Genomic DNA, 24,193 nt, shown 5'->3' with positions numbered 1-24,193 from the left:
ATCTGGAGGCCATGGTAGAAATCAAAATATGCAGCAAACTCAAGAAAACCTGTCCTTTGGAGGAGGACGTGGTATCTCTAGAGGCAGGGGGAGCCAAAGAGTTCGTGGTGAATGGCAGAGAGGCCAAAATGCAAACAACAATGTTGAATGCTACTATTGTGGTAAAATGGGTCATATGGCTAAAGACTACTACAAAAGGCAGAATGACATTATGAATGGAAAATTGCAACAAGGCAATTATGCATCTTCTAGTAGATAGGGTGATGATAGAAATGAGCATCTATTTATGGTGAAGCACATGACCAATTCTGTGACAAGTGCAGAAGAACGAAATGATGTGTGGTATGTTGACTCAAGTGCGTCAAACCACATGACAGGTCATGCAGAATGGATGCAAGATGCAAGGAAAATGGAAAAACCAGGATTTGTGGAGGCTGGTAGCAAAATGGACTTGCAGAAAGGAAAAACAGGCATATTGGAGAGGTATCTTAGGCCATGCTAAATGAAAAAGACCTACCAGATTATTATTGGGTTGAAGCAGTTGCTACAGTAGTCTACATAATGGACAGGACTCCCACTACAGCAATACATGGCATGACGCCAGAGGAGATGTATACTGGTAGGAAACCAAATGTTTCTCATTTGAAAATTTTTAGTTGCATTGCCTATGTTCATGTGCCAGATGAGTTGAGGTCCAAGTTGGATCCAAAAGCTGAGAAGTGCATCTTTATCGGTTATTCTCTGCAGCAAAAAGGGTATAGATGCTATAACCCTTCTACTCATAAGTTTACAGTGAGCAGAGATGTTGTTTTTGATGAGATGAGCAGCTGGTATAAACTAGTAAATGTGATTGATGATATAGATGCACAAAATGGTAATGCTGCATAGAATTCATAGCAGCAATCACAAAATATTAGTGGACCTACAGTGTCCTCTAGCAGTGGTTCACATACTTCACCATGGACAGGCAGATTGAGATTAGGAGAATCTTCTCAAAGCAATGTAGATAGTGGTATGCAGGTATCATGAAAAGGAAAAGAGAAGGTAGATCAGCCCATGTTTGATGTGAATGCAGGTCACTCTTATGTGGATGGTGAATGCAGTGGCTCAGAATAGAGCATTGATGATGAGTTGGGTATTCCTTCTGTTGTTACACCTGGAGTAAGGAAGACTAGGGATGTTTTGAGAGCACCTAGTAATGAGCCTATTTTGCATAGGTCTACCAGAGTCAAGTGTCCTGTGGATAGGCTGAAATATGATGGATTTACAGCCATTCACTATGCCTATATGGTCAAATGGAAGCAAATGCTACATGGGAATTGGTGCCTTTGCCTAAAGACAAGAATGCAATTGGCTGTAAGTGGGTTTATAAGGTGAAGCACAATGCAGATGGTTCTGTGAACAGATACAAGGCAAGATTAGTTATCAAGGGGTATGCACAGACATATGGCATTGATTATGAAGAAACATTCAGACTGGTTGCAAGGATGGCAACCGTAAGAGTAGTCATTGCTATGGCTGCATCAAAGGGATGGTCTTTACATCAGATGGATGTAAAGAATGCCTTCTTGCATGGTGATTTGCAAGAAGAGGTCTTTATGGAGCAGCCACCAGGTTATGTTCATGCTGTTCATCCTGAGTTTGTTTGCAGGTTGAAGAAAGCCTTGTATGGCTTGAAGCAAGCACCTAGAGCATGGTATGACAAGATGGGACAGTATCTTGTCACTATTGGCTTTCAGATTTCCAAGGCAGATTTCTCACTTTATGTGAGAAAAACAAAGAAAGGTATTATGCTGCTTGTCATTTATGTTGAGGATTTGATCATCACAGGTGATAGTGATGAAGATATCCTTCATGTGAAAATGCTATTGAAGCACAAGTTTGAGATGAAGGATTTGGGAGAGCTGCGTTATTTCTTGGGCATTGATGTGATTAGATCACCAAGTGGGATACGGCTCTTGCAGAGGCAGTATGGATTGGACATGTTGTCCAAATATGGGATGACAGGCTGTAAGCCTATTTCAGTTCCTTTGGAGCAGAATATGAAGCTGAGCGCAGATGCAGGTGAGCTTCTGGAAGACCCTACTATGTACAGACATGCTAGTAGGAAGTTTGATTTATATGACTATTACCAGGCTAGATTTGAGATATGCTGTTGGATTGGTAAGTCAGTTTATGCAGGCTCCAAGGAAACCACATTTGGATGTGGCTAGACGCATACTCAGGTATGTGAAGTCCACATTGCAGTATGGACCATTTTGATGAGGCTGGGGTTCAGATACAGTTGCATGGATACACTGATGTTGATTGGGCTGGTAGTATTTCTGATAGATGATCTACCAGTGGATATGTGTTCTCTTTTGGGAGTGCTACAGTCACTTGGAGTAGCAAGAAATAGTCTACAGTTGCCTTGTCGAGCACAGAGGCTGAGTACAGGGGTGCAGCAATGGCTGCATGTGAGGTAGCTTGGTTGCATAAGCTACTTTATGATATGCATCAGATGGGCCAGTTGTCATTTATTGTGACAACATGAGCACTATACACTTGGCAAATAACCCAATCTATAATGCTAGAACAAAGCACATTGAGGTGCATTATCACTGTGTGCGAGAGAAGGTTTTACTAGGTCTTATTGATGTAGTTTATGTTAGCATAGAGGATCAGGCATCTGACATATTCACGAAGCCATTGGGCACAGAGAAGCTGCGCAAGTTCAAAGACCTGCTTGGTGTGCAGGAATTGGGATTGAGCTCGAGGGGGAGTGTTGAGATATCGAGCTCCCCACTCGTGATATGCCAAGGTGACCGTTGTGCATTTATGTCACTGACTTGTTAGCTGCAGATGCGGTTGGTACACTGCCCATGAATAATAGCTGGGGATGACAGCTATCCTTATGTACTCTAGTTCGTGGCTCAGTTAGTATGCCACCTTAGTTAGTTGAGTTTGGTTGAGACCCACATATAGGGTTCTTCTATTTCTTTGTACTAGAGTTCTTTTGGCTTTCACAACTAAGAAGAGGAAAATTGTTTTCAGCCTCCACCTTTGTGTGTATTCCCCCATTGTGTATGTGAGAAAGTCACAAGTGAGATTCCTTCCTTCTCTCCCACTATCTTCACAACGTTACTTCTTGGGCATTGAGGTGATTAGATCCACAAGTGGGATATGGCTCTTGCAGAGGCAATATGGATTGGACATGCTGTCCAAATATGGGATGATAGGCTGTAAGCCTATTTTAATTCCTTTGGAGCAGAATGTGAAGTTGAGTGCAGATGTAGGTGAGCTTCTGGAAGACCCTACTATGTATAGACGCATAGTAGGAAGTTTGATTTATATGACTATTACCAACGCAACAGCATAGCTCAAATCTGGCCTGGTAAGTCAATTTATGCAGGCTCCAAGAAAACCACAATTGGATGCGGCTAGACGCATACTGAGGTATGTGAAGTCCACATTGCAGTATGGACTATTTTATGAGACTGGGGTTCAGATACAGTTGCATGGATACACTAATGCTGATTGGGCTGGTAGTATTTCTGATAGACGATCTACTAGTGGATATGTGTTCTCTTTTGGGAGTGCTGCAGTCACTTGGAGCAGCAAGAAATAGCCTACAGTTGCCTTGTCAAGCACAAAGGCTGAGTACAGGGGTGCAGCAATGGCTGCATGTGTGGTAGCTTGGTTGCGTAAGCTACTTTATGATATGCATCAGTCTACAGATGGGTCAGTTGTCATTTATTTTGACAACATGAGTAGTATACACTTGGCAAATAAACCAGTCTATCATGCTAGAACAAAGCATATTGAGGTGCATTATCACTATGTGTGGGAGAAGGTTCTAGTAGGTTTTATTGATCTAGTTTATGTCAGCACAGAGGATCAGGTAGCTGACATATCATGAAGGCATTGGGTGCAGAGAAGCTACACAAGTTCAGAGACGTGCTTGGTGTGTAGAAATTGGGATTGAGCTCGAGGGGGAGTGTTGAGATATCAAGCTCCACTCATGATATGCTAGGGTGACCATTGTGCATTTATGTCACCAACTTGTTTAGCTGTAGATGCAGTTGGTACACCACCCATGAATAATAGTTGGATGATAGCTATCTTTATGTATAGTTAGTGGCTCAGTTAGTATGCCACCTAGGTTAGCTGAGTTTGGTTTGAGACCCACATATAGGGTTCACCTATTCCTTTTGTACTAAGAGAGAGTTCTTTTGGCTTTCACAACTAAGAAGAGGAAAACTGTTTTCAGCCTCCACCTTTGTGTGTATTCTTGTAAGAAAATAATACAACATCTATGCTCAACAGATAACTGGATCTCGTACACAAGAGAGAAAACAAGATAGTATGGAGAATCAAAAATTTGATTACTGTAGAACTGATACAATAGATGGCACTGCCTCCCAACTGTGCGCTCTTGTGAAAGAAGCTTTGATGGCATGCTGGAAATAGTAGAAGACGGAGGCTAGATGCTAAGGAATTAGGGTTGCTATAGCCAGTGATGAAATGGGCTTCACGGGCTTTCTCTTATATAGCCACTAGTCATAGTCCATTGGGCTCAATTGGGTGGCCGACCCAGTCCGCCCAAAATGGTCGACTGGGGGTCGGTCCCAAAATAGGCCACCGACCATACGATAGAACCAGTGCACAAAATAGAGCAACTAACCTATGGTCACCGTTCGGCCCATAGCCATCCGGGATCATCTGAGGCTCCAAACGGGCCCCACAACCTGAGAGTGGACTGCCCCGGGAAATGCTCCGTCTACCCTCAGTGCAGTCAATCAAGGGATGCCTTCCCGCACTTGCATGTAGCCTAGTTGGCGGTGTGCCAACTCTATCTGAAGCCGTCCAGCCATCAGGCCACACATGGCCCCCATCTGCTGGTGTCTGAACCAGGACCTACCGGATAACAGAGCTACTCAAATGCCTTCTCCTCATATGGGGGGCTTACAAGTAGAGTTAGTTGGTATGCCAAGTTGATGAAGATGCCTCTCCAGCAAGTCTCTTCCAAGAGCCTTCGTGAAGATGTTCGTAGCATTCTCTGTAGTCAAACAGTACACCAAGTCGACCTCTCCATCCATGATGAGCTCGTGTACAAAGTGATATTGAATCTCAATGTGTTTTGTGCGAGCGTGGAACACCGGGTTCTTTGTAATCGCCATGCAACTCTGATTGTCACATGATAACTACATAGGCTTGTTCTGCACTGCACCCATGTCCCCCAAAGTCCTCCTCAACCACACTACCTCGCAAGAAGCAAAGCATGCAGATTTGAACTCGGCCTGGGTAGAAGAAAGAGCAACTGTGGGTTGCTTCTTGCTGACCCATGACACAACTCCAGATCCAAGTGAGAAACAGTACCCTGTCACTGATCTCCTACTGTCCACGTCTCCTGCCCAATCTGAGTCACAAAATCCGGTCAAGATGTTGCCCTTGGTATAGGTGATGCCATAATCAAGTGTGCCTTTGATGTATTTCAGCACTTGCATCCCTGCCCTCCAATGGTTCTCCCAGGGCTTATTGGAAAACCTGCTTAGTACACCAGTCGCAAAGTTGATGTCCGGCCGTGTGTTGCGCAAGTAGATCAAGCTGCCCACAAGCCTTCTGTACTTCGCTTCGTCCACCAATGGTGATGAATCCTTGTTTGAGAGCTTCGCGTCAACCTCGATAGGGGTACCAACTGTCTTGCACTCAGCCATGCCAAATGCCTTTAGTATCTCTCTAGCATAATTCAACTATGAAATGAAGATCTGTTTCGGCTCCTGCCAAACTTCAATCCCCAAACAAAAATGCATCAGTCCGAGGTCTGTCATTTCAAACTCTCTTCCTAGCAAATGCTTCATCTGCAAGATCTTCTCTTCATGGTTCCCTATTATGACAAGGTCGTCCACATGAAGGACCACGATCACACACCTGCCTCCTTCTCTAAAGATATATAAATTTGCGTCAGATGGGCTCCTCCTGAACCTGTTTTGTAGAAAGTAGGCATCAATTCACTGGTACCATGATCGTGGGGCTTGTTTTAGCTCGTAAAGTGCCTTCTTCAGTTTGCAGACTTTACCTTATGAATCGGGGATCTCAAAACCTGGTGGTTGTTCCACGTATACCTCCTCCTTGAGATCTCCATTCAGAAAGGTAGATTTGACATCCATCTGAAACACGGGACAACTTCCCTGGGCAGCTAAAGCCAAAACACTGTGAATTGTGGTTAGTCGAGCTGTGGGAGAAAAAGTATCTTGATAATCAAAACCATGTACCTGTGCAAATCCTTTTACCACGAGCCGAGCCTTGTACTTATCCAACGTGCCATTGAACTTGTACTTGATCTTGTACACCCACTTGGTTCCAATTACCTTGCGCTTTGGTGGTCGATCCACAAGGTCCCAAGTGTTGTTCTTCATTATGGAGCCATACTCCGACTGCATAGCCTCCATCCACCTATCATCACCTTGTGCCTCTTCAAGACACTTGGGCTCATCAGCACGGATCACTTCTGTCATCAAAGCATAGTTAACCAAGTGTTCCTGTGCCCTTCTTTGCTCCTCTAATCTCTTGGACCGGCGGTGTTCAGATGGTTCCTCCTCAATGGCTTGAGGTTCTCTGCCATCCAAAAGTTGCTTTACCCACTTCGGGAATGGCCGTTGTCGTTGTGGTTCTGTAGGCTCTTCTTCATCTTCTTTGTCTTGAATCCTCCCAAGCACCGTTGGGGGAGTTCGGTCTGCTGTTGGTGGCGGTACTGGATGGATATCTTGGTCCTAGTTGTCTGGGAAGGAAGCATCCTCCTCCAATTGATGCGGCTGTTCTCAAAAGACCACATCGCAACTTACAATTACCTTCTTGGTAACAGGGTTATAGAGACATAACCCTTCACCTCTTCACTCTAGCCCAAGAAAATATACTTCCGGCTCTTTGGTTCCCATTTGGTCCTAGTAGCATTAGGGACATGCACAAAACAGTCACATCCAAAGACTCTAAAATGTGCAGCTGAAGGTTTCTTACCAGAAAAGGCTTGCAGTGGAGTCATCCCGTTCATAGCCTTCGTGTAGCTATGATTGAGGATGTAAACTGCCGTGTTACATGCTTCAGACTAGAAAGACTTTGGCAAATCTTTCCCTTTCATCATACTCTAGCCCATTTTGTAGATGACGCGCATCTTGCCTTCTGCTACTCCATTTTGCTGTGATGTATGTGGCACGGGTTTCTGCCTCTTGATTCTGTGACTTTTGCAGTAACTTTTGAATTCAATCAATGTGAAATCTCCACCTCTGTCTGATCTCAGCTTCTTCACCTTCCTCCCTGATTCTTTCTCGACCATTACATGCCCTTCCTTGAACCTACTGAAAGCCTCGTCTTTCGTCAGGAAGTATATCCATATCCTTCTATTGTAGTCATCGATTAGCATCGTGAAGTAGAAGGAACCACCCAAAGCTTCTGTCTCCATCTTTTCGTAGAGGTCCGTGTGAACGAGCTCTAGAGGAGCCTTTGCTCTGCTGGCCTCTTTAGGAAAGGGCTGCCGATGCTGCTTGCCCAATCATGCAAGCTTCACATACATCGGGCAAATCTGGTCTGCAATCATTCCACTTTTATGCATCTCCTTCAAAGAACTAAGGTTTAGATGACCAAACCTCTCATGCCACAGCTTAGTGTTCTTCACATCTGCTCAAGCACTGAAAATTAAGAGTTCGTAAATGTTGTTGCGCCGTGTACCTTTACCAATGAACTTCCCTTGAAGATCCAAGATATGTGCACCATTCTTATCGAATTGAACTTTGAGGTCCCGATCCGTGATCGCAGAAATAGACAAGTTTCTCTTGATATCTGGCACATAAAGAACATTGAACAACTATTTTACAACTCCATCTGACTTGAGAGCAATCGTACCTTTTCCTTTTGCTGGACATTTTGCATCATTACCGACTGCTACCATGATGTCATTCCCTACCGGTTGTAGAGAGGTATACCAATCCTTCCGACTAGTCATGTGGCACGATGCACCACTGTCAATGATCCATGGTTCATCCGCAGGTACATGAACTGCCTCCGTGAAAATCTCCTCAATTGGTACTGCCTGCGTGTTATTGCTGGACTCTTTCTTTACTTCGTTCTTCTCATCTGCAATCTTCTTGCGGCACTCATTCTGCTTGTGTCCTGCCTTGTTGCAATAGAAGCACTTGATCTTCTTCTTTCTCTTTTGATCATTAGAAGAAGATGGGTTACCAGAGTCCTTACCCTTACCTTTCTTTGATCCGGTCCAGAAAGCCAAATCTTCTCCAGTCCTCATCTTTTAACGCATCTCCTCCTCTAGAAGCATCATGTTGAAATCCTCAAAGTTCAGGGGCAAATTTTTGTTCTGTGTATTCAGTGCCATAACAAGACCATCGTAGTTTGGTGGGAGAATCCGTATGCACCATTGTGCTAGATTCTCGCTGGTGATGGTGATGCCATTCGCAGTCATCTGATCGGGTAGATTCTTCACCTTGGTGATTGATCAGTGTCATGAAGTAGAAGGAACCACCCAAAGCTTCCATCTCCATCTTTCTGCAGAGGTCCATGTGAACGAGCTCTAGAGGAGCCTTTGCTCTGCTAGCCTCTTTAGGAAAGGGCTGCCGATGCTGCTTGCCCATCATGCAAGCTTCACATACATCGGGCAGATCTGAAATTTCTAATAGGTCTGCAATCATTCCACTTTCATGCATCTCCTTCAAAGAACTAAGGTTTAGATGACCAAACCTCTCATGCCATAGCTTAGTGTTCTTCACATCCGCTCGAGCACTGAAAGCTGAGAGTTCGTAAATGTTGTGCCGTGTACCTTTACCAATGATCTTCCCTTGAAGATCCAGGATCTGTGCACCATTCTTATCGAATTGAACTTTGAGGTCTCGATCCGTGATCGCAGAAACGGACAACAAGTTCCTCTTGATATCTGGCACATAAAGAACATCGGACAACTGTTTTACAACTCCATTTGACTTGAGAGCAATCGTACCTTTTCCTTTTGCTGGACATTTTGCATCATTGCCGACTGCTACCATGATGTCATTCCCTACCGGCTATAGAGAGGTATACCAATCCTTCCGACTGGTCATGTGGCGCGATGCACCACTTTAATAATCCATGGTTCATCCGCAGGTACATGAACTGCCACCAGTCAAATCTCCTCAATTGCGACGAACAGCTCTATTAGTACTGCCTGTGCGCTATTGTTGGACGGCCCATAGCCATCCGGGATCATTTGAGGCTCCAAACGGGCCTCGCAACCCGACAGTGGGCTGCCCCGAGAAATGCTCCATCTACCTGAGTGCGGTCAGTCAAGGGATGCCTTCCCGCACTTGCATGTAGCCTAGTTGGCAGTGTGCCAACTCTATCTGAAGCTGTCTAGCCATCAGGCCACACATGGCCCCCATCTGGTGTCCAAACGAGGACCTACCGGATAACCGAGCTACTTAAATGCCTTCTCCTCATATGGGGGGCTTACAAGTAGAGTTAGCTGGTTCCCACGTAGTTACACAGCTCAGGTAGCTCAAGTTCTTGCCGAGTCTAGTCTCATCTGTCAGCAGGAGGCGATTCAGGTCTGGCTTAGTTTGCGGTCTTTCGGTTTCTAGACATTGGACTTGCTCGAATCGGGCTACGTTCTCTTCACAGAGCTACACCACTTATTGCTCCAGTGGTCCACGTGCACCCTCTAATGCCCTGGACAATCGTGACTTGGTGATTGTCCCTTTAGTACAACCACATGTTCGCTTGTCCTTATAAGAGGAGAAGTCCACTTGGATACCCTTAATGAAGTGCACGTATAGGAATTTGACAAAGTACATCGCCACTTCATTATGGTGTGGGGCCTTTCATATACCTCAATATATATTTGCCTGGCCATAGGCATGCTATTAGCTTGCTTAATCTTATGCCAAAATTTTGAAAAGTCTCGATCAATAGGATAGTCTACCTTCATAGGCTCGAAAGGGTCTCCCTCGATGACTGAGATATTATTTATTCTAGGTCGATGGCTCAGTGCATCGGCAACTACATTGTCTTTGCCTGGTTGATATTGGATCATCGGTTTAAAGCTGTGTGTTAATCCGAGATCACCAGTTGAGTAAGGAGATTCTAAGACTCTGGTGATCAGTCTTAATGAGTAACTCGGAACCCATAAGATAGTGTTTCCAGAGTTTAAAGGCATGCACCACAGCGGCTAATTCTTTATCATATATGGAATAGTTTAGCTTTGTTGGTTTTAATTTATGTGACTCGAATGCAATTGGATGGTTATCTTGCATGAGCACAGCCCCAAAACCCTGTCCACTAGCATCAGTAACCATCACAAAGAAGGGTCTCGTAAAGTCTGACATGGTCAAAACTGGTGTGTGCATCATTGCACCCTTAAGTCGTTGAAAAGCTAAAGTGTGCTGCTCACCCCAAGAGAAAGCACGAGTCTTACGTAGTAGTTTGGTCAATGGATGTGCCTTGTGTGCGAAATTCCTAACAAATCTACGATAGAAACTACACAGACATAGAAAGTATCGTAACTCATGGATATCTTTAGGCTGTGGCCAGTTTATTATCAGTTCTACCTTCTTGGGATCTACTTGAATGCCTTCAGCTGAAAAATATGTCCAAGATATTCAATTTCAGGCTGAAAAAAAGAACTTTTCTCCGGGTTGGCATATAGTTGGTTCTCATGTACGAGAGAGAAAACAAGATCCAAGTGTTTCTCATGTTCCTCTCGACTCTTGCTATAAATCATGATATCATCAAAGAAAACTACCACAAAGTCTTAATAGGGTAGGAAGATACGATTCATCATCTGACTTAATGTGGCAGGTGCATTGGTCAATCTAAAAGGCATAACAAGAAATTCATAGTGACCAATTTGGGTTCTAAAAGCAATCTTGAAAATATCAGGCTCGATCACTCTCACTTGATGATATCCTAACTTAAGATCGATCTTGCTAAAGATTGTGGATCCTTTCAACTTGTTGAGTAGATCATTAACTCTCGGAATGGGGTATCGATTTTTCACAGTGATTTTATTTAAGGCACGATCATCGATGCACATTCGGAAAGTTCCATTTTTCTTCTTGACAAGGAGAACGGGTGCCCCAAATGGTGAGCTACTAGGTGGAATTAGGCCTCTAGCCAAAAGATTTTCTATTTGGAATTGAATCTCTTGCTGCTCAGTAGGATTTTACATGGTGGTGCGCTACTTGGAATAAGGTCAATCTTATGATCCTCAGGTCTAGATTGAGGTAGGCCAGGGGGTAAGTCTTCCATAAAGCACTCATCATAGGTAGCTAGAAAAGGATCCAAAGGCTCTTGCTTAGTTTTCTTAGTCTCAGGACTAGCCTCAATCTTATTGACCATAACCAGATATGTCTTCTCACATTTGCACAAAGCTCTTTTAGCTTGGGTATGTGACAATATAGGCCAAGAGGGAAGATTTTTGTCGCATTCTAGAGTCATAGTCTCAGTGCCTTGAGTCACAGTAATGGTGCGTTCAAGATAATAAGGTTTGGCATTATGATCGACGCACCAAGGCATCCCTAGAATGAGACCTTGCTCATGCAAAGGCACGACTAAGAAATCACGGCTCTCAACTAATGGCCCTAAAGTCACCTCAAGATCCTTAACCATTTGCAAACAATTATAATTCGATCCTTGAAAAGCAGATTTGACTTTATATTTTGTTTTGATGGTTGTGAACCCTAACTTTTCAACTAAACATTGTGAAATGCATCCTACAGGACTCGAACCTATGACCTTCCACTTGGCACTGTCGGATCACTAAGGATCGCAAATCGGGAGTCCACTGGGTTGGATATAAATGAATTGCTCGTTGTTGATGAAATCATGGGTGCTTCCATCATCAAATAAGACACTATGTTCTTTTTCATGCAATAGTGCAGTCATATGTAACAAAGAAGTACGAAAATAAGATGCACTTTTACCTGAATAACACTTACATGAAGGGGTGTAGTCAGCATCTTCAGTATCGTCATCCTCATCCTTGCCGTCTTGCTTGAAAGATTCATCATGGGATCCATCATCAATGTAGTTGATCCATGCAGAGTTGTTGCGCTGACGATTACCGTTGGTACGTCCATTGGTTCTCCCTCCATTGCTTCCATTGTTGTTGGTAGCATTCTTTGCTTGGGTACCTGTCTTGTGTGTAGCAAGTGGATTCTTTGGACATTAATAAGAGTAGTGTCCCTTCTCTTTGCATTCGTAACATGTGACAATTTCTTTGGTTCTTTGATTAATACGTGACTTAGCAGGTGTCCAATTAGACTTACCATCATGTCTACCAACTTTACCTCTTACACCTTCCTGCTTGAAGTATGAAGGATGCTTCTTCGCTCGAGGGGTGCGAGTAGCAAAGCTTATTTCCTGCTTTCTTTCTGACTCTAATGCCAAATCCATAGCATCAGAAGATATAGATGGTCGAAGCATACCAGCACGAATAGTAGGGTGTAAACCTTCAACAAAGGTACGACATTGCTCCTTTTGGGACACTTTCTCAATAGTTTGCAATTGAAGCAGAGAGGAAAGATATTTCTCGGTATATGCATCCACACTCTCATTATCCAACTACCTCAATCTTCCCCATTGCCTGTGAGTATCCTCTTTAAACTGTGTAGGTAGGAAGCGCTTCTCGATTTTATTTTTGAATGCTTCCTACTATCTTTAGAACATGAGTGCTTTTGGCAACCACACTCCACCATAATTGTGCACTGCTTGTCATGTGACTTACAGTAAGTTTTACCTTCTCGATCTCTTCGTACCATTCTCCTAAAAAGTATTGATTGAAAGAACTAATCCATGCAAGTAAAGCTTGTCCATCTCTTTTATCATCATATTTTGGAAAAGAAAAAGTTTTGCGATTAATCTTACCAGACTTCTTCTTATCATGAAGCTTGAGTGCTTTCAAGATGGCCTTTCCCACATTGTCTTCATCGTTGGACTCATGTGAAGGAGTAGTGTCATGATGTCATTGTAGTGAAGTCTTCACATGTCGCTTCTTCTTCCTTTGATGTCTCATCTTGCTTCTTCCATGCTCACTATCACTCGTGTCTGATGATTTGCTGCTTTCACTTTTTTCATCATCTGTGTCCTTCATACGCTTCTTTGTGACTTTAGTCATCTCTTTTAACACTCGATTTGCACGTTCTTGGTTGGCTTTATGTGTGTCGACATGTTGCACATGTACTCAAGTTCCTGCTCAAGGTCCCATGCATGATGTTTCCATGCATCCAGGGAATCTGATGCATGCATAGGTTCCTCGTCCTCAATCGATATAGGTGGCTTCCAAGTTGTCATCACTTGGCATAGAGCATCTTCAATTTCTTGACGTTGTTGCTTCTCATGCTGATAGCGTTCTCATCATTCTTCCTTAGTAAGTGTCATTGGTGTTGAACTTCTTCTTGATTGATGGTGATCGTTTTCCACATCCTCATCATGATGTAGATCTTCAGGATAACCTATCTCTGATGGAATATGCCTTCCAAACATAGTTTTAAGTATGTGCACGGTGCAAAGAAGAAATCACTATGAAAGGAAATACACACAAACACAAGACTTATCTTAATTTAGTTTCCAAGCTTTGAAAGCGGCTATTTGTCGAAAAGTATCTCTGTGGGCTCTTGAACTCACACGATTCCAATAAGTGAATCCACGTTGCAAGGTATAAAGCAAAGCTCATGTTCAATAGCACTTGTAGACTACCTCCTGCTCTTGTGAACACTTGCTTTGGAGATTCTCCTCTTCCAAAATCGGTTGGGTTGCTCCCTTGTTTGCACTTTTTCCTTGAAGGATATCTTTATGACTAGGAACTTTAAAGAATAGAGCAATAAAGTGACTTGATCTAGTGGATAGTCACCAATTGTTAAGCGCACTTGAGCTAGAACAGTACCGGGATGGGGGACCTCCCGAGAAGTTTTAAGAGCAATCTCCCAAGGCTTCCTCGCGCATAGCCAACGATGCCTTCGGTGCTAGGTATGCCAAGGACTATGCCTTGGATGGGGGACCTCCTGAGAAGTTTTAAGAGCAATCTCCCAAGGCTTCCTCGCGCATAGCCAACGGTGCCTTCGGTGCTAGGTATGCCAAGGACTATGCCTTGGTTGCCGCCTTGGTCATACGCTTGGAGGAGCTAGGGCATGGGTGTGCGTTTGCAAGCTTCGACTTGTTGTCTATGTATGGCCGACTTCTTTTGTTGTGATTTTTTTTTCACTGCACGTTTTCCTGCCTCTGATTCGTTCTGCATTGTTTGCTTCTGCTGCTTCGAACTTCATTGCGCTCTTGTATGCAGTGTTCGCAATCTAATGCCTGCTATGGTTTCTTATTCAAGGATGCGAGGTGCATGTGCTTCGCGTGCTATGGACGACGAAACCTTGGCTGTGATACCACTGCGATGGGAAATGCTCGCGAAACCTATAAATCCTTGAAAAACACAACACTCTTAAAAAATATGCACAAACTCTCAAAACTCACAAACGGAAGAGATAGAATAAGCGTGCTGGGTACAATCTCCCCCCATTGGAGTGGTGCTCTGTGCTTTCCTCCATGCACCCTTTTACAAAAAGCCCATCCACCTTCTAGAATAGCTGGCTTTTTCTAAAAATAAAGCTTTTTCTAAGTTTAGTTTATACACTTAGTCAAGCCACTAATATTCTAAAATTCAAATATGTACATAAGCTTTTGTAATATCAAAAATTAGGCATAAGCCTTATTCATCCCCGCATCATTGGAGTCGTGCCTACATGCCCAAAATATGGTGAATCATGCTTGCCTGCCATCGCCCGATCAATTACTCTTCCCTTGGATTCACACGATCAATAGTAATGAAATATTTCAAGCATAAGATAACCTTGGAATTAATCACCACAATCAATCAACCTTTCAATATTATAGCAATGCGAAATCAATAAACCACAGATGAATGGTGCACACATGCGACACATACCATCTCATGGTGCACTTGATGCTACACATGAATAAAATCGTACGGATGGTGCACGCATGCTACACATACCGTCATCACCTAAGTGGTGCACACAATGCTACACACAGAACAACGAGCACACATGCATTAGCTGCGCGACAAAAATGCTAGATGTCACTAAACTAAATACTGAGGGATTAAATTAATGGGATTATTCCAATTCTCATAACATCTTTCTTGAATTTTTAATAGGCAAAATTTCTCATCAGTTTTCACATTGGTAGTGGATGATGTCTTAAACTTTAATAGGTTACTTTGATTCACTTTTTGTTTGTAAAGAAAAGCCTTTATTATTAGAGAGATTATACATGTTATCCCATATCAATCACTCAAAGTACTCAAAAGGAGGATTATATAAGCCTTAATTAGGTCTAGGATACATTAAGGAAAATCAGCTAAAAGAGAATCAATATAGGCTTGTTATTGGGGTCTTTGCAAAAAAAAAAGACTACTTAAAGGAGGCACATAATGCTATAAAGATCTATGTGCTATTAGGCAAGCTAGCAAGGTAAAACACCCCATAGCTATGGCCCCATTCCAAGAGTTCATACATCATGGTAACAAAATGGAACAAAACCAGCTTGAAGAGTATTGCGGGACACATGGGGATTTAACAAAGTCAAGTTCAGTCAAAATGCTACCCTTATACATTAAAGACCTTGCATTGAAATGGTATGAAACTCTACTTGCTACTATCAAAGATGATTGGCTCACCCTAATTGGGGCTATGTAAACTAAATTAAAAAAGAAGAAAAGTTACTAGATTCTATCGAATGAAGTCTATCGTCTCCCTAAGTTTAAAAAGACTATACCCATTTGTCACAAATATAAACCTAGGGTCATAGTTTGTGCCCCCGATATTTTACCTCTAGCTTTAATACATCAGGTTTCCCTTGTTACCCCTACACCACAAGAAAATGCTCCCCTCCCTTCCTACCCTCTAGTATCTAGCTCCTCTTTGTCCATCAAGCAACAAGTAGCCCTCTTCTTTTATGGATTCGATCAACTAACATTCAGCTTCTTGGAACTCAAAATCAAGGGGTAATCATCACCTATAAGGGATAAGAATAGTATTACTTGTCATGCTAAGAGAAGGATCATTACCAATTTTAGTTCCCTAAATGAAACCTAGCCTAAATATTAAAGAAAGCTTGTGATTGCTAAAGATAGATTTAAAAGATTTCCATTCTCTTTTATGTGACAGATTTCAATGAGAATATTTCCAATAAAGTGATTTAATCCTTTGATGACTCCTCCTCCTTTAAATGAGTGATAAATTGAAAAATAAGTCAAAGAAATCTTCCATCCTAAACTTGAGGAGCACGATGATGAATGGCATGAGTCTTTTAATGTGAAATGTTGGATGGAATAGATGCAAATGTAGTACTTTGATTATAGAAATCCACTAGGAACAAAAGACTTATACAAGCATTGGGAATAATGAATTGTTACATATAAATTTATAATGAATGAATGCAAATGTAGTAGTTTCATTATAAGAATGCACACAAAACAAAAGACTTATGTAAGTATTGGGAATAGTTGTTACATAAAATGATGACATCCTCAAATGCCAAGAAGGAGTTTAAAAAGTTTAATGATCAAGGGAAGAACCCATGCATAGGTTCTATAGTAGGGCAACATGTTACGTGAAAGAAATCCAAAATGAGCACAACAAAAGGGATCACTCCAAAACAATATTGTCAAGTAAAGATAAACATGTGAATCATCCATATCTTAAAACATTACAATAAAAGAATCCATTTTCATTGGACAAGGAAATATAACTCAAGGTTATTCACCATTTCGATGATGGCATAGAAAAAGATAAGTCTAAGAAAACATTGGGTTAATTGGAAAATGGGGAGTATGAAGATACACGATAGATCGCTTTGGAATTTTCAAGTTATGTACATCCCAAAAAAGGTAGTAACGAGGCCAAATGTTGCACATGGTCTCATAGATTTTGAAGTGTTCAAGTACAAAAATGCATCACAAGAATTAAAAGTCAGGCTTGTAACTAAAAAGTAGATATTGTTTACTTGGATAATGAATGTGGCTATAAGATATGCAAACAATGTACATTGACTCTAAAACTAACTAAAATGCAATATGCTTATATATTGGGTGTCGCTATCCCAACAGCAATCATAATTTCTTCAATCTTAGAATGTATTCGCACAATGATATATAGGAGAAAGCAACAATGAAAGCTACAAGGTTATACATGGATGTACCCAAGAGAGGCATTTATTGAATGTAAATGCTCGAGGGGTTCATTAGTAAGAAACCATAGGTAGCACGTGTGTTCAAGGGGCATTCAAAAAAACCCCTCAACTAAAATTTTCCTGTCAATAAAAGCACCCCTCTTTACTTATGAACTAAATGATTTTTTTCTAAAGTTGAATTTAAAAGCCCCTCCTGTTGTTGTAATCCTGTTAAATTTTTTCAAAAGGTTGAATTAAAATACCCCTCCTTTTGAATGCACACGGCACACTAAAATTTGTGAGGTGGTGAAACCCCCGAATGTAAATGCAAGTTATAAAGGAGCCAAAAATCATTTACATATAGGAGAGAAATACAATTATGTGATGGTTCATATGAGCTTTTATTACAAGATGTATCAAGATTCGAGAAGAAGAAGATGAAAATTTGTTACATGAAAATTAAAATGAATGTGGTAGCATGAGTTTGCAATATTTCTAGTCAAGGTAGTAGGAGGAAAGTGTGAAGTTGCACTTTTCTCTCACTTATTTGCTAGAGTATGGGCATTGAAGGGATCAATATGCCATCACTCATGGGATTTCAAAGGGTAATAACATTTTCAAACAAAGTGTGAAGCAAAATGTAGTTAAAGGGAATGATATGGGGCAATATGGATGTTAGGAGCAATGTGATAAATGAAGCAAAAATGTGAGAAGCACAATGCGTAAAATAAACAATACAAAAGGTGCACAGAATGGAGGAAGAAAGAGAGACACCAATATGCATGGTTCACCTAGTGTGGGCTATGTCCACATAGAAACAACCAGTCCTGCATTTTTCTTATCCAACATGTGAGAAGATACAAGATACAAGCAATATATCCACCACTGTTCTCATGCTATGTGAGCCACACGCTTTGACCACATAGCTCATGCACCAATTTTCATGTATTTTTGGCTTGGAGGGTACTGCCTCTGAAACCCCACCAAGGGTGGCCTAAATAGCCATCGTCGTAGCCCCCTTGGAACCCCCAGCGACAGTAGTCCCCTACACCCCCCTTCATAGAGTGGGTATAAACATGCTTGGGTTTGAAGTTTGACTTTAAAATCCCTCTAAAAAAAGGATTAGGCTCCGTATAAGAACAATGGAATCCATGATTAACAAAGAAAGTCCATGAAGTTGGTTGAAGGGATGTCAAGGAAGAATGCAGGAAAAGAGAAGAAACATGGACAAATGGCTAAGAAGAGACTAGAGTAGCTCAATTGAGATAAGTCTATCTAGTAACTACCCTTGAGATGCAAATTATCTATCAAACATGTCAAGAAATCTATCTAGTATCTACCCTTAAGATGCAGATTATCTATCAAGCATGTCAAGAGGCCATCTATTGATGAATACTAAGTATGTCTCATGCCATGTATTCTTGCAACTTTGGGTCGAATTTTCATCATTCTTCATTTAGTATATGTGCAAACCATACATGGCTATTGATAGTGCATCACTATAGAATGCCTTAGGTAGTTTGGCCATAAAGATCATGATTTGAGCTATGGAATTTTTTAATGATTAGCCACCCCATTTTTTCAAGGTGTATCTATTTGCAAGTTTAGAGCATCCAGACCATCTACATCTTGATAGATTAGTATCATTAGGCGAGATATGGTTTAAAAAGACCCTCATTAGTGAAGTTTTAAGGAAAAGATTAATCTAAGATTAATTTCATGAGAAAAAGAAACATGGTAAAGGGAATTGATAATCAGGGGCATGGCTTTCTTGGATGGTTAAAATTAAAGAAAATAGGATGTAGCTGAAGATAACAATGAAACAATAGTAGACAATAGGAAACTAGAGAGAATAAAAATCCTAAATATGCGGCAAAATTATTGAAACAATTGAAGTTTTCTATTGTTTACTTGCTTTTTTTTCTATCTTCCCACCACATAGGCTATCTCATAGCCATCTATTCTACAAACTAAGACCCCTTCCAGTATCTAAACTGGCAATCCAGTGCCCATTGTGGCTTCTTCTCATATGGGATCCTTCCAATATCGGGCACTTGGAACACTAGGGGTAACTAACATGAGACATGGACATTTGAGCTAACTCTAAATATCGAATGGCTTACGTGGCATCCGAGTTCTCCATTCTAGATTGGGATTATATATAAGGGATCACATCTGCACCTATAATTTTAGAGTGTCAAACCAATACTTGATCTAATGGCTCCTTTCATTCCTCCTAGGTTCATTAAATGTTGTGGATAATATGTGTCCACCATGTGGGTACATACACGTTAGAGTAAGTGGTGTCAGTAGAGCAACTGTTGCATTTCTACCACATGGGTCCCCTTGTTCTCAGTCATCATGACAAGGCACCTAGGCCCTTGGATCAGATGAGGATCCATAGGCTTCAAAGGCTACAGGCACTATTATGGATAAATTTGACCAAGGTAAAAGCCATAAATATGTGTGGGTGCTTGTATGTGTGGCAATAGTATAACAAAATATGGTGTGCATAGGGCCCAGGGTTGAGGTGGCAGGGCATAACCATGTGCCACCCTTCCACATAAGAGGACCCATAAGGTGTGTTGTACATAATCCATGGTAGTAATATTATAAAATGTTAAGGTGGCATGGTTCCTCCATGTGTCACCCCTCCACCTAGCTGGTCCCATGCCCACATTTAGTGACACATGGCCCAAGAACCATGGGAGAAGTAATATAAAATAGGTCGAGATGGATATTATATTGGATTATTCCCTCCATGTAGGATAGGCCCATGTGGGGGGGTGTAGATAGTCCAAGAATGCAAGTTAAATAATGGGGAAAGTAGGATGAGGTGGCAAGACTCCTTGTGCCAACCCTCCACTTGTCCTCCTAGATGTTTAAACGTATTATAAAGAGGCCAAGGGAGTATCTTCAAATTGGCATATGGGGTTTGATTTATGTGGAAAAATGAGGCAAAGGGTTATCACACACAATTGAGAGTGCGTACCCACCTAGCCCACATGGGACTCTTCCTCCACACACACCATGCATGTGGGAGGATGCATTTATTGGGAGAGACCCCCTCTCTTGGCTATAAATAGAGGGGGCTATTCCTTGATGGGACATGCTCATTCTTGTAAAGCCACCTAGCTAGTACTTTGATTTCCCCCCCATCCTTCCTTTCAAATAAAGCATGACTCTCTTCCCTTGATGTCTCCATCTCTACATTCCACCTCCCATCATGTACATGCTCCTCTTCCCCCTCTCCCTTCCCCCTTGTGCCATAGTCCCCCTCTTCATTCCCACCCCTCTTAATCCCTTTTCCCCCTCACGTTCCCTTTTCCTCTATGGCCCTCGAGCATTGCGATGCCTAGCATCAAGCCTCATGCCCTGATTTCGTTTCTAGTTAATAGAATTGGTTTGGCTATTGGGATTTGAAGTCTCCACGGCTAGTGGCATACAATCTGTCCATCGACAGCTATTACTCCTACGACTGTGTGCGGGTTTTGTGGCATCTTATGTGCATGGTTCTCTATTTTTGTGCTTCCAATGTGTGACATCTGCTTGCGGTTCTCCGTCCCTCCGGTTGCAAAACTTCTCTATTTTTGCACCTCCAATGTATGTGTCTTCTGCTCACAGTTCCTGTCTTCTGGGTTTCCATGCATCTTCTATCGTGGGCGCATTCGCATGTCGTTTGGATTCCCACATGCCTTCTAGTCGCAGGTCCATTCATTCGCACGTCTCTGCGCGTTTTCAAAAAAATTCTGTAATAGACCTCGCATTCACCTATACTCTTACTCTTGCTCTTATACTTACTCGTCTTGTTCTTCTTCTTCTTCTTTTTCTTCTTCTCGTTCTCCTTCTCTTTCTCTTTCTCTTTCTCTTTCTCCACTTCTCCTCCTAGATGTTTGAACATATTATAAAACTGGGAAGAGACCAAGGGAGTATCTTAGACTTGGGATATGGGGTTTGATTTATGTGGAAAATTGAGGCAAAGGGTTGTTGCACACAATTGAGAGTGTGTACCCACCTAGCCCACATGGGAGATTCCTCCACACACACCATGCATGTGGGAGGATGCATTTATTGAGAGAGACCCCCTCTCTCGGCTATAAAAGGAGGGGGCTATTCCTTGATGGGACACGCTCATTCTTGTAAAGCCACCTAGCTAGTACTTTGATTTCCCCCCCATCCTTCCTTTCAAATAAAGCATGACTCTCTTTCCTTGATGTCTCCATCTCTACATTCCACCTCCCATCATGTACATGCTCCTCTTCCCCCTCTCCCTTCCCCTTGTGCCATAGTCCCCCTCTTCATTCCCACCCCCCTTAATCCCTTTTCCCCCTCACGTTCCCTTTTCCTTTATGGCCCTCGAGCGTTGCCATGCCTAGCATCAAGCCTCATGCCCTGATTTCTTTTCTAGTTAATGGAATTGGTTTGGCTACTGGGATTCGAGGTCTCCACGGCTAGTGGCATACAATCCGTCCATCGACAACTGTTACTCCTATGCCTGTGTGCGGGTTCTGTGGCATCTTATGCACGCGGTTCTCTGTTTCTGCGCTTCCAATCTGTGACATCTGCTTGCGGTTCTCCATCCCTACGGTTGCAAAACTTCTTTGTTTCTGCGCCTCCAGTCTGTGTGTCTTCGGCTCGCAGTTCCTGTCTTCTGGGTTCCCACGCATCTTCTGGTCACGGGCCCATTCGTGTGTCGTTTGGGTTCCCGCATGTCTTTTGGTCACGGGCATATTCATTCATGCGTCTTTTAGATTCTTGTGTGTGCCACGCATCTTGGCGATCTCTGCACGTTTTCAAAAAAATTCTGTAATAGACCTCGCATGAATACCTATACTCTTACTCTTACTTTTACACTTACTCGTCTTCTTCTTCTTCTTCTTCTTCTTCTCCTCCTCCTTGTCCTTCTCTTTCTCTTTCTCCACTTGTCCTCCTAGATGTTTGAATGTATTATAAAATTAGGAAGAGACCAAGGGAGTATCTTAGACTTGGGATATGGGGTTTGATTTATGTGGAAAAATGAGGCAAAGGGTTGTCCCACACAATTGAGAGTGCGTACCCACCTAGCCCACATGGGAGATTCCTCCACACACACCATGCATGTGGGAGGATGCATTTATTGGGAGAGACCCCCTCTCTTGGCTATAAAAGGAGGGGGCTATTCCTTAATGAGACACGCTCATTCTTGTAAAGCCACCTAGATAGTACTTTGATTTCCCCCCCATCCTTCCTTTCAAATAAAGCACGACTCTCTTCCCTTGATGTCTCCATCTCTACATTTCACCTCCCATTATGTACATGCTCCTGTTCCCCCTCTCCCTTCCCCCTTGTGCCATAGTCCCCTTGTCATTCCCACCCCCCTTAATCCCTTCTCCCCCTCACATTCCCTTTTCCTCTATGGCTCTCAAGCGTCGCCATGCCTAGCATCAAGCCCTCAGGGGGGTCACTATGTATAAACCCTCTATACCACGTGCGTTCAAGGCCTATTTCTAAAATCCCTTATCTGTTAATTTTTCATTAATAAAATGTACCCCTTTTCTATACAAATCTATAAAATTTTCCCAAAACTATTTTAAATAGTCCCTTATGTATATTTATTTCTGTAAATTTTAGAAATAAAAAATATCCTTCTGTTGAACTCACGTGATAGGGTTACATATGATGAGTGACCCCCCCGAGATCAAGCCGCATGCTCTAATTTCTTTTCTAGTTAATAGAATTGGTTTGGCTACTGGGATTTGAAGTCTCCATGGCTAGTGGCATACAATCCGTCTGTCGACAGTTGTTACTCCTACGAATGTGTGCGGGTTTTGTGGCATCCTATGTGCACGGTTCTCTGTTTCTGTGCTTCCAATCTATGACACCTGCTTGTGGTTCTCCATCCTTGTGGTTGCAAAACTTCTCTGTTTCTGCGCCTCCAGTCTGCATGTCTTCTGCTCGCAGTTTCTGTCTTTTGGGTTCCCACGTGTCTTCGGGTCACGGGCACATTCATTCGCGCATCTTCTAGATTCTTGTGCATGTTGCGCATCTTGGTAGTCTCTGCATGTTTTTAAAAAAATTCTGTAATAGACCTCGCGTTCACCTATACTCTTACTCTTACTCTTACTCTTACACTTACTCGTCTTCTTCTTCTTCTTCTTCTTCTTCTTCTTCTTCTCCTTCTCTTTCTCTTTCTCTTTCTCTTTCTCCACTTGTCCTCCTAGATGTTTGAATGCATTATAAAATTGGGAAGAGACCAAGGGAGTATCTTAGACTTGGGATATGGGGTTTGATTTATGTGGAAAAATGAGGCAAAGGGTTGTTGCACACAATTGAGAGTGCGTACCCACCTAGCCCACATGGGAGATTCCTCCACACACCCCATGCATGTGGGAGGATGCATTTATTGGGAGAGGCCCCCTCTCTTGGCTATAAAAGGAGGGGGCTATTCCTTGATGGGACACGCTCATTCTTGTAAAGCCACCTAGCTAGTACTTTGATTTCCCCCCCATCCTTCCTTTCAAATAAAGCATGACTCTCTTCCCTTGATGTCTCCATCTCTACATTCCACCTCCCATCATGTACATGCTCCTCTTCCCCTTCTCCCTTCCCCCTTGTGCCATAGCCCCCCTCTTCATTCCCACCCCTCTTAATCCCTTTTCCCCCTCAGATTCCCTTTTTCTCTATGGCCCTCGAGCGTCACCATGCCTAGCATCAAGCCTCATGCCCTGATTTCTTTTCTAGTTAATAGAATTGGTGTGGCTACTGGAATTGAAAGTCTCCATGGCTAATTGCATACAATCCATCCATCCGATAGCTGCTATTAGTCCTATGACTGTGTGCGGTTCTGTGGCATCTTATGCACATGGTTCTCTATTTCTGCGCTTCCAATTTGTGACATCTGTTCGTGGTTCTCCATCCCTATGGTTGCAAAACTTCTCTATTTTTGTGCCTCCAGTCTGCATGTCTTCTGCTCGTAGTTCCTATCTTCTAGGATCCCGCGCGTCTTTTGGTCACGAGT

Source organism: Dipteris shenzhenensis, chromosome 19 (genome assembly GCF_047967505.1).
Source record: "Dipteris shenzhenensis isolate YYH24624 ecotype China chromosome 19, Dip_SZ_1.0, whole genome shotgun sequence".
Classification (NCBI taxonomy): domain Eukaryota; kingdom Viridiplantae; phylum Streptophyta; class Polypodiopsida; order Gleicheniales; family Dipteridaceae; genus Dipteris; species Dipteris shenzhenensis.
The sequence above is the reverse complement of the archived record's forward strand: the minus strand, read 5'-3'. Positions refer to the sequence as shown.